The sequence below is a fragment of the Carlito syrichta genome, unplaced genomic scaffold, assembly GCF_000164805.1.
Source record: "Carlito syrichta isolate Samal-C Ts95f unplaced genomic scaffold, Tarsius_syrichta-2.0.1 Scaffold316293, whole genome shotgun sequence".
Classification (NCBI taxonomy): domain Eukaryota; kingdom Metazoa; phylum Chordata; class Mammalia; order Primates; family Tarsiidae; genus Carlito; species Carlito syrichta.
This window is the reverse complement of record NW_007260389.1, coordinates 34,681-46,550: the sequence shown is the minus strand read 5'-3', so window position 1 is coordinate 46,550 and position 11,870 is coordinate 34,681. Positions and strand designations below refer to the sequence as shown.

At 42.1% G+C, this 11,870-nt stretch overlaps 1 protein-coding gene and 1 pseudogene across 4 annotated transcripts in view; one reads left to right on the top strand and one right to left on the bottom strand.

Annotated features, from left to right (window-relative positions):
* Positions 1 to 11,870, top strand: part of PIGU (phosphatidylinositol glycan anchor biosynthesis class U) — a 118,717-nt gene that overhangs the window by 72,836 nt on the left and 34,011 nt on the right. The window lies entirely within an intron of this gene.
* Positions 3,411 to 3,886, bottom strand: LOC103276665 (annotated as a pseudogene). Its single transcript, XR_505385.2, has one exon. The product of XR_505385.2 is annotated as a 60S ribosomal protein L22 pseudogene (transcript).

Here is an 11,870-nt window from a genome sequence, read left to right as displayed (position 1 = left end):
CAAAAAAAAAAAAAAAAAAAGCTAGTTTAGCCATAATGGGGATCACCCTTAGAATGAGTCATTTAATATAAATAGTGGATACATCACTCAGGGAAGAGAAACTTTAAGTACATACAGGACATTTATGAGATCAAAGATAAAGAGATACTATAGAGCAGCAAAAGCAGCATCTACCACATTTTACAGGACAAGCTAAAACCTAAGATAGGTGATGCAGGTGAGCACCAGAATCAGGGTTTTGCCTGAGAAGCCACGTGGGTTCTTGGCTTTTTGCAGGAACAACTTTAAGCACAAGCTGTAAGGAGGAGACGAGAAGTAAGTTTACTAAAAAAAATGGAGACGTGGGCCGGGCTCAGCGACTTGGCCTGTAATCCCAGCACTTTGGGAGGCTGAGGCGAGTGGATTGCCTGAGCCCGTGGGTTCGAGACCCGCCTGGGCAGCAAGACCTCATCTCTATACTAAATCAAAAAATCAGCTGGGCGTGGTAGCGCGTGCCTGTAATTCCAGCTACTTGGCAGGCTGAGGCGGAAGGATAGCCGGAGCCCAGCAAGTCGAGGCTACGGTGGCCGGGAGCGGCCACTGCACTCCAGTCTGGGCAACAGAGTGAGACTCCAACTCAAAAAAATAAAAAATAAAAAAATAAAGAAAGAAATGGAGAAGTGGGGAAATGCTCTGCCTCTCCACACAGGCAGAGCAGCCCTCAGGCATCTCTGGGGTATCAGTTGGAAAAAAAAGTACATTTACTGAAATGATAGAGAATAGGCTGCTCCACAGACAGAGCAGTTGGGCTGATCCATTGGAAGAACAGCACCTTTTTATCATTGGTAGTTTTTGTGTGTGAATGTGCAACATTTTTTTTATCCATTCTTTTTTTTTTTTTTTAAGTCAAAGTCTCACTGTTGTCCAGGCTGGAGTGCAGTGGCACTCTCACGGCCACCCCAGTGTTGATCTGCTGGGGACGAGCCTTCCTCCTCAGCCTTCCAGGTAGCTGGAACTACAGGCACGTGCTACCACGCCTGGCTAATTTTTTATTTATTGTAGAGACGAGATCTTGCCATGTTGCCCAGGCTGGTCTCAAACCCCTGGGCTCAGGCAGTCCTCTAGTCTCCACCTCCCAAAGTGCTGGGATTATAGGTGTGAGCCACTGCTTCCAGTTTGTTTATCCATTCTTCTACTGATAGGAACTTGGCTTGCTTCCAGTTTTTGTCTGTTATAAATAGAGCTTCTACAAGCATTTGTGTACAGATCTTTTTGTGACATTTACTTTTTTTTCTCTTTGACAACACCCAGGCGTAGAATTGCTTGGACAGAGGGCAAGTGTATGTTCAGCTTTCTAGAAATTGCTGGACATTTTTCTTTTTTTCTGAGAAAGCAGGATTTATTGAGAGGACAGAAAAGCTCCCACAGTGGGAGGGAACCCAAGGGGGTTGCCTGCTAGACATTTTTCAAAGCATGTGTACCATTTTATGACCCCACCAAGCAAATATGAGAGTCCAGTTACAGTGCATCTTTACCAACACTTATTGGTGGTCTCAATCTTTTAATAGTAGCCATTCTGATTGGTGTGCAGTGTTATCTCACTGTGAAGTGCTGCTTAGTTTTGTTTGTTTTGCTTTGTTTTTGAGAATTCAAACAATTTGACTAACAAGATGTCTTTGAAATATAGAAAATAAAAGTTAGCACAGCTAGAAGGAGAAATTGATACATCATCATAATTAGGTGGTTTTTTTTTTGAGTTGGAGTCTCACTCTGTCGCCCAGACTGGAGTGCAGTGGCCGCTCCCGGCCACCGCAGCCTCGACCTGCTGGGCTCCGGCGATCCTTCCGCCTCAGCCTTCCAAGTAGCCGGAATTACAGGCTTGCGCTACCATGCCTGGCTGATTTTTTGATTTATTGTAGAGATGAGGTCTCCTTGCCCAGGCGGGTCTCAAACCCACAGGCTCAGGCAGTCCACTCACCTCAACCTCCCAAATGCGCAAGATTACAAGCTGAGCCACCGAGCCGGCTTCATAATTAGGTTTTTAAATTTGTTTGTTTGTTTTGAGCCTGGGTCTCACTCCGTTACCCATGCTGGAGTGCAGTGGCACACTCACAACTCACCACAGCCTCAACCTCCAGGATTCAGGCGATCCCTTCAGCCTCAGCCTCCCAAGGAATTGAGAATATAGTCATGTTCCATCATACCAGGCTAATATTTTGATTTTTTTTTTTTAATAGTGAAAGGATCTCATTATGTTGCCCAGGCTGGTCTTGAACTCTTGGGCTCAAGCAATCCTCCTGCTTTGGCCTCCCAAAGAGCCACTGTACTTGGGCCATAATTAGTTTTAATATATTTCAAAGTAAGATTAAGCGGCCAAAAAATCTAATAATAACATTGACTATTTGAGCATCATAATTAAGAAACTTGATTTAAGCCGGGCTCGGTGGCTCAGCCTGTAATCCCACGCTTTGGGAGGCTGAGGTGAGTGGATTGCCTGAGCCTGTGGGTTCGAGACCCGCCTAGGCAACTTGGCGAGACCTCATCTCTACAATAAATCAAAAAAATCAGCCATGCGTGGTAGTGCATGCCTGTAATTCCAGCTACGTGGAAGGCTGAGGCGAAAGGATCGCCGGAGCCTAGCAGGTCAAGGCTGCAGTGGCCGGGAGCGGCCACCGCACTCCAGTCTGGGGGACAGTGATATTCCAACTCAAAATAAAAAAGAAAAGAAACTTGATTTAATGAAAATTAGAGGCAAATGGTTGTTGTATTTCATATTAAAACCCATAGAACTATTTTTAAAAATTGCATGTTTATTTTATTTCATTTTATTTTTATTTTTGAGTTAGAGTCTCACTCCATCTCCCAGGCTGTAGTGCAGTGGCATGATCATGGCTCACCGCAGCCTCGACCTCCTGGACTCAGGATCCTCCTGCCTAAGCCTTCTTAGTAGCTGAGACTACAGATGTGTGCCACTGTGCCTGGTTAATTTTTTATTTTTTGTAGAGACAAGGTCTTCCTATGTTACCCAGACTTAGAATTTCCGGCCTCTAGCGATTTGCCCACCTCAGCCTCCCAAAGTGCTGGGATTACAGGCATGAGCCATCCTGAGACTAGCGCATTTGTTTTTTTGTTTTTGAGTTGGAGTCTCACTATGATTGGAGTGCAGTGGCATGCTCTCAGCCTCTGCAGCCTAGACTTGCTGGGCTCAGGTGATCCTTCCGCCTCAGCCTTCCATGTAGCTGGAACCACAGGCATGTGCTACCACGCCTGGCTGAATTTTTTGATTTATTGTAGAGATGAGGTTTTCCATGTTGCTCAGGCTGGTCTTGAACCCCTGAGATCAGGTAATCCTCTCACCTCCACTTCCCAAAGTGCTGGGATTATAAGCATGAGCTACCGCACCCAGACTATGTTTATTTTATTTTATTTTATTTTTTGGTTCCCAAGTTTTATTCAAGAACTCATACAAAATATTGAAGATAAATGAATTTTAATCCTCATCTTCCTCCTCTTCTTCATCCTGGTTAATTTGGAAGTAACGTAACTCGTAACTCTCTTTGCTGTTAGCAACTATGTGCAACCAATCACGTAGATTATTCTTCTTCAGATATTTTTTGGTGAGATATTTCACATACCTTTTGGAAAAAGGCACCTCGGAAGTCACAGTGATCTTGTTCTTGCTCCTTTCAATAGTCACAACTCCTCCACCGAGATTCCCAGCTTTTCCGTTCACTTTGATCCTCTCTTGCAAAAACTGCTCAAAATTGGCTGCATCCATGATTCCATCTTCTACAGGGTGGTTGCAATCAAGAGTGAACTTCAGAACGTGCTTCTTTTTTTTTTTTTTTTTTTTGCCCCCCTTCGTCACAAGCTTTTTCACGGGTGCCATGGCGGCAGCGGAGGCAGAAAGGGCTATTTTTTAAGCCATTGTAATAACAGATGATTTTATCTCCATTAAAAAAACATTTCATTTTGAATTAATTTTAGATTTACAGAAAAGTTGGCAAAACAGTAGTTTTCTTGTATTCCTCACCCCACTTCTGCTAATGTTAACATTTTACTTAACTGTAGTACAATTATCAAGAACAAAAATGCTGGGTGCAGTGGATCAGGCCTGAAACTGAGGATTGCCTGAGCCCAGGGGTTTGTGACCAGCCTGGGCAATTTGGCGAGACCTCGTCTCTACAACAAATTAAAAAAATTAGCCAGGCATGGTAGCATGTGCCTGTAGTTGCAGCTATTGAAAGGCTGAGGTGGAAGGATCGCCTGAGCCCAGCAGGTCGAGACTGCAGTGGCTGTGAGCGTGCCACTGCACTCCAGCCTGGGTAACAGAGTGAGACTCAAACTAAAAAAAAGCCAAAAAACAAAAAAATGAACATTTATGCAACATTATTATCTAAACTACAGACCTTATTAGAATTTTGTGTTTTTCTGCTAAAGCAATTTTTTTGCTAGGTCCCACGTTATATTTTGTTGTTATATCTCTCAATCTTCTCTAGTCTGAAACACTTTCTCAGCCTCGTCTCATCATTTATGACTTTTAAAGTCATTTTTGTCCAATGCACCTCAATATAGTTTGCCATGTTTTCTCATGATTGGACTGAATTATACATTTTGACAAAAATGCACATTGTGTCCTCAGTGCACCATATCCAGGGGTTCGTGATGTTGCTGCATTTTATCAGTGGTGATGCTGATTGCTTGAATGCTTGGTTAAGTTGGTAGCTGCCAGGTTTCATCACTGTAAAGTTTTTACCTTTCATAGTTAGTAAGTATCTTGGGGAAGATACTTTGAAATTATGCAAGTCTGTTTTTTCTCAGATTTTTGCACACTGATTTTTTAGCATTTTTCAGTAGATCTTGTCTGCAACAATTACCACCTAAATGGTGGTTCCCTATTTCCCACCTTATTTCTACTTTTTTTTTTTGAGTCGGTGTCTCACTCTAGTGCCCAGACAGTATTTCTGCATTTGTTAACTATAATTCTAATGCAGGGAAGAGCTGTCATCCTTTCTCCTTGATTGATTGATTGATTTTTATTATTTTCTTTTATTAGTATGGTTTCATAAATATGAATTTTATTCAATGGATTAAAATTCAATACTGTGGCCAACTGATTTTCAAGGATGCTGGAGCCATTGAAGGCAGAAAGAATAGTCTATTCAACAGATGGTGCAGGGACAATTGGATAGCCACTTGCAAAAGAACGAAGTGGAATTTCTACCTCACTCCATATATAAAAATCAACTCAAAATGGGTCGACAACCGAAACACAAGAGCTGTTAGAGGAAAACATAGGTGATCTTGAGAACCTCAGTTTGTCATTGCATTCATAGATTTGACACCAATAGCATGAGCAACAACAACAACAACAAAAAACAGGTAAATGGGATTAACATGAAAATGGAAAACTTTTGTGCTTCAGAGGAAACCAGCAAGAAAGTAAAGAGATAACCCACAAAATGGAAGAAAATATTGGCAGATCATATGTTTGATATGGACTGAGTATCCAGAATATATAAAGAACTTAAAAAGCTCACCAACAAAAAGAGAGTGCAACCCAATTAAAAAATGGTCAAAGTACTTAAATAGACATTTCTCTAAATAAGATATACACATGGTCAATAAACATGTGAAAAGATGCTCAGCATCACTGTTTGTTTTTGATTTTTGTTTTTTGGGGTTTTTTTTGAGTCGAAGTCTCACTCTGTCGCCCAGGCTGGAGTGCAGTGGCACGCTCCCGGCCACTGCGGCCTCAACCTGCTAGGTTCAGGTGATCCTTCCGCCTCAGTCTTCCAAGTAGCTGGAACTATAGGCACATGCCACCATGCCTGTCTAATTTTTTGATTTATTGTAGAGATGAAGTCTCACCAAGTTGCCCAGGCTGGTCTTAAACCCCTGGGCTTGGACAATCCTCTCACCTTAACCTCCCAAAGTGCTGGGATTACAGGCTGAGCCACCGTGCCTGGCCAACATCATGGTTTATTAAGGAAATGCAAAAACCACAGTGATTTGTGTGTGATGGTACCATTTCACACCCACTAGCATGGCTACAATTTTAAAAAAAGGATAATAGAACATTTATGCATTGCTGGTGAGAAAATAAAGGGTACAACCACTGTGGAAAACAGTTTGGAAGTTCCTCAAAAAGTTAAACATAAAATTACCCCATGATAGTAATTTCACTCCAGAAGATATATGCCCAACAGAATTCAAAACAGATAGTCAAACAAATACTTGTTTATGAATGTTCATAGCAGCACTATTCGCTGTAGCCAAAAGGTGAAAACCCAAATGTCCATTAACAAATGAATAGATAAACAAATTGTGATATATTCATAGAATGGAATTTTATTCAACCATAAAATGTAATTAAGTACTATTTGTATATCTAACCCTGAATAATTGTCCCCCACACTTAAAAAAAATATAAAGTAGCCAGGTGCAATGGCTCACGCCTGTAATCCCAGCACTTTGGGAGGTGGAAGTGAGGGGACTTCCTGAGCCCATGGGCTCAAGACCAGCATGGGCAACTTGGTGAGACATCATCTCTACAATAAATCAAACAAATTAGCTGGGCATGGTGGCATGCACCTGTGGTTTCAGCTACTTGGAAGGCTGAGGTAGAAAGATCACCTGAACCCAGCAGGTTGAGTACGATACTTGCTACATCTTGGATAAAACTCAAAAGCATTCCTAAGTGCAAAAAGCTGGACATAAAAGATCACATGTTGTATGATTTATTTTATTTTATTTATTTATTTTTTGAGTTGGAGTCTCACTCTGTTGCCCAGACTGGAGTGCAGTGGCCACTCCCGGCCACCGCAGCCTCGCCTGCTGGGCTCCGGCGATCTTTCCAAGTAGCCAGAACTACAGGTGCGCGCTACCACGCCTGGCTAATTTTTTTATTTATTGTAGAGATGAGGTCTGCCAAGTTGCCCGGGTGGGTCTCGAACCCGCGGGCTCAGGCAATCCACTCACCTCAGCCTCCCAAAGGCGCGGGATTACAGGCTGAGCCACCGAGCCTGGTTTATATGATTTATTTTAAATGAAATAACCAGAATAGACAAATCCATAGAATCAGAAAACAAATTAGTGACTGCTAGGGGATGGGGAAAAGAGGAAAGGAGAATAATGAGTCCTCGGTATTCTTTTTGGATGATGGGAAAAAAACCCTGAAACTAGAGAGGTGGTGATTTTACAACATTGTAAATGCATTAAATACTGCTGAATTCTATACTGTGGTTAAACGTATATTACTTGATTTTCACCTCAAAAATATGTGTATCTGATAAAACCATTAGTTTGTTGCTTTAATTTTTCTAACTTTGACCATTAGGAACTCATTCAGGTTGGCTCCTGTGTTTTTTGACAGGCCACTATCTGTTTTTGAGCATTCCCTTTCTTTCTGATACCACAAGATATTCTAGGCTCCCCCTTGTATTTTCTCTGTCTCAACTCTGAATTCAGCTACTTCTTCAAGGATTCCTGGTTTATTTTATTGGAGAATGCTGTTTAGGAACTGAGAGCTGGGTGTTGGGTATGCTTTTTGTTACTAGAGAATCATTGTTTCCAGGCCCCCTTAGCAAATAGAGCTATAAAATACACATATGTGTACTAATCCACATATTAGCACACATCTATATTTCTTTATCTTCATGTTTGTTTTATTTTATTTTTGAGTTGAGGTCTCACTCCGTTGCCCAGGCTGGAGTGCAGTGGCACAATCACAGCTCATAGCAGCCTCGGTCTTCTGGACTTAGGTGATCCTCGTACTTAAGCTTCCCAAGTAGTTGGGCTACAGTTGCGCCACTGCACCTGGCTAATTTTTAAAATTTTTTGTAGAGATCTCACTATGTTGCCCAGGCTTGTCTCAAACTCCCAACCTCAACCAATTCTCTTGCTTCAGCCTCCCAAAGTGTTGGAATTATAGGCATGAGCCACCATGCCCTGCCTGTCTTTGTGTTTATACTGATACTTCTGATCTCAATACCTTTTATGATCTATACTGTTACACTGATTCCAGACCAACACTATAGGCTTCCTTTTAGTCTCTCCTTTTTTCTTATTTATTACATTTCTCTAAATCATTTCATTATCTGCAATATATTTGCTTATTTGTTAAATTCTATTATGCACATAAAATAGTTTCAGAATTGCTGTAAGAAATAACCCTAGCCGGGCTCGGTGGCTCAGCCTGTAATCCCACGCCTTTGGGAGGCTGAGGTGAGTGGATTGCCTGAGCCCGCAGGTTCGAGACCCGCCTGGGTGGCGAGACCTCATCTCTACAATAAATCAAAAAATCAGCCGGGCGTGGTAGCGCATGCCTGTAATTCCGGCTATTTGAAAGGCTGAGGCGGAAGTATCGCCGGAGCCCAGCAGGCGAGGCTGCACTCCAGTCTGGGCGACAGAGTGAGACTCCAACTCAAAAAAAAGAAAAGAAATAACCCTGTAAGAAATATACATACTGGGCCAGGTGTGGTGGCTCACACCTATAATCCCAGCACTTTAGGAGACCAAGGTAAGAGGATTGCCTGAGCCCAGGGTTTGAGACCAGCTTAGGCAACTTGGTGAGACCTCATCTCTACAATAAAATTAAAAAAAAAAAATTAGCTAGGCATGGTGGCACGTGCCTGTAGTTCCAGCTACTTGGAAGACTGAGGTGGAAGGATCACCTGAGCTCAGCAGGGCGAGGCTGTGGTGACTGTGAACATGCCACCGTACTCCAGCCTGGGTGACAGAGTGAGAATCCAACTCAAAAAGAAAATAAAAGAAATACACATACTGATTTGTTTATAACATTTACATACAGTTCTTTTTGTCTATAGCCTTATAGTATTCTGCCAAGTTACTGGTTTTTGTAGTTATTAGGTTAGTTCTTCTCCCCTCATATGGTCCTTCAGTGGTTATTTTATTAATTTGTAATGGAGTTAGGTTTATTGGTTAGTGTTTGTTTTCATTTTGGATTCTCCCACATCTTGTTTGATTTTAACTGTTTGTGTATTTTGAAGGTATGTGAGGGGAATGTGAAATATTACTGTGATTCTAAGAGTCAGCTATACAAAAAGACAGATCAGAGCAGCATTATTCTACCCTGATTCCTGCTCTTTTCTTTCTAGCCCTTTCCCTCTTACCCTAGATAACTCAGTATCTGTGGTGAATTGGTTTCCAGATCTCCCATGGATACCAAAATCTAAGGATGCTCAAGTCCCTTGAATAAAATGGCGTGCTATTTGCATATGACCTATGCACATCTTCCCATATGCTTTAAATTGTCTCTAGGTTAATTATAATACCTAATGCAGTGTAAGTACTATGTAAGTAGTTGTTATACTATATTGTTCAGGGAATAATAAATCTAAATGCTTAGTACAGACACAGTGTTTTTTTCTGAATATTTCCTGTCTGTAGTTGGTTGAATCCACGGATGTGGAACCCATGAATGTGGAGGGCCAACTGTCTTCTCTTTAGCTTCCGGTTTATCCTTCCTGTATTCCTTCTGCACCAATGAATTGTATTTTTTAAATATTCCCTTCTTTCTTATATAAAGGATAACACAGTATAGATACTCTTTTGTGCTTTCCTTTTTTCCATTTAACATTAGTTCCTGGAAATTACTTCATATCTTCCTCATTCTTTTTTATGGCTCCATGGTACTCCATTGTTTGAGCATACCATAGTTTATTCAACCTCTCCTATTTATGGGAATTTAGATTGTTTCCAATATTTTGCAATTACAAAAATGCCTCAATAAGTAATGTTTTATATGGATATAGGTATTTTTTTCATATTATTGGAGGTATATCTTCAAGATAGATTTCTAGAGGTGAATTTACTGAAAGGTTTATGTAGTTTTGTTAGATCTTGCCAAAATTCCCTCTGGAAGGATTATACAAATTGTGAGAGTGCCTGTTTTCCCACAGCCTTGCTAGCAATGTGTTTTCACATTGTAAGATTTGCGCACGCTGATCATGAGAAATATATCTCAGTGTTTTGTGTTTTTTTTGAGTTGGAGTCTCACTCTGTCGCCCAGACTGGAGCACAGTGGCACGCTCTCGGCCACTGCAGTCTCCACCTGCTAGGCTTCTGCGATCCTTCTGCCTCAGCTTTCCAAGTAGTCAGAACTACAGACACACATGACCATGCCCAGCTAATTTTTTATTTATTGTAGAGACAAGGTCTCACCAAGTTACCTGGGTGGGCCTCGAAACCGTGGGCTCAGGCAATCTACTCGCTTCGGCCTCCCAAAGTGCTGGGATTACAGGCTGAGCCACCGAACCCAACCCAGTGTTGCTTTTATTTGAATTTCTCTAATTATGAGTGAGTTTGAACATTTTTTCATACACTTCTTCATTTTCCCCTCATTTTTCTGTTTAGTTTTGGTCCTTTTTTCTTCCATTTTTAAGAATCCTTTCTTTAGTTGGGCATAGTGGTACACGCTTGTGGTTCTAGCTTCTTGGAAGGCTGAGGCAGAAGATCACCTGAGCCTAGCAGGTTGAGGCTAGGTGGTCGCCGTGAGCATGCTACTGCACTCCAGCCTGGGTGACAGAGTGAGACTTCCACTCAGAAAAAAAAAAAGAAAGAATCCTTTCTGTACTAAAATCTTACTCTTTGTCTACAAATATTTTCTTTCAGTTTTTCAGTCAACCTTTTTTTTAGTTTGTTACCTAGGCTGAAGTGCAGTGGCACAATCATGGCTCACTTGAGTCTCAACCTCCTGGGCTCAAGTGATCCTCCTGCCTCAACCTCCTGAGTAGCTAGGGCTACAGGTGTACACTGCAACACATAGTTAATTGAAACAATTTTTAGCTAAGGCGATAGGATTGCTTGGGCCTAGGTGTTTGAGACTAGCCTGGGCAACATAGTGAGAACTCATCTCTACAAAACATTTAAAAATTAGCTAGGTGTAATGGCTTGTTCCTGTGGTCTCAGCTACTTGAGAGGCTAAGGCCGAAGGATCGTCTGAGCCCAGGAGGTCGAGGCTGCCGTTAGCCATGATTGTGCCACTGCAGTCCAGCCTGAGCAACAGAATGAACTCTGCCTCAAAAAGAAAAAAGAAAAAGGTTTTTGTAGAGGCAGGGTCTTACTTTGTTGTCCAAGCTGATCTTGAGTGATCTTTCTACCTTGATTTCTCAAAGTGCTGGCATTGTAGGTATGAATTACCATGCCCAGTTAATTTTGTTTTTATTTTTGAGTTGGAGTCTCACTCTGTCGCCCAGGCTGGAGTGCAGTGGCATGCACGCTCACGGCCACTCCAACGTTGACCTGCTGAGCTCAGATGATCTTTCCGCCTCAGCCGTCCAGTAGCCGGAACTATAGGCGAGCTATCACACCAGGCTAATTTTTGATTTATTATAGAGATGAGGTCTCACCAAGTTGCCCAGGCAGCTCTTGAACCCGCGGGCTCAGGCAATCCACTCACCTCGGCCTCCCAAAGTGCTGGGATTACAGGCTGAGCCACTGAGCCTAGCCAATTTATTTTATTTTTTTTTATTTTAAAGATGAGGTCTCACTGTGTTGCCCAGGCTGGTCTTGAACTCCGGGCTTCAGGTGATCCTCCCACCTTGACTTCCCAAAGCACTGAGATTACAGGTGTGAGCCACCATACCTGGCCTGTACTGTTTTAATTATAAAGGTTTTATAGTATATTTTAATGTCTGATCGAGCTAATCACCCTTCATGATTTTTTCTTTTTTTTAATGATTTTTTTCTTATCAGTGCTTTCTTCTTCTCCTTCTCCTCCTCCCCGCTCTTCTCCTCCAGTGATCTCATCTCCTCCTCCTCCCCCTCCTCCTCTCCCTTCCCCTCTCCTTACCCCTCCACATCTCTCTCCCCCTTCTCCTCTTTCTTCCTTTTTTTTTTTTGAGTTGGAGTCTCACTCTGTTGCCCAG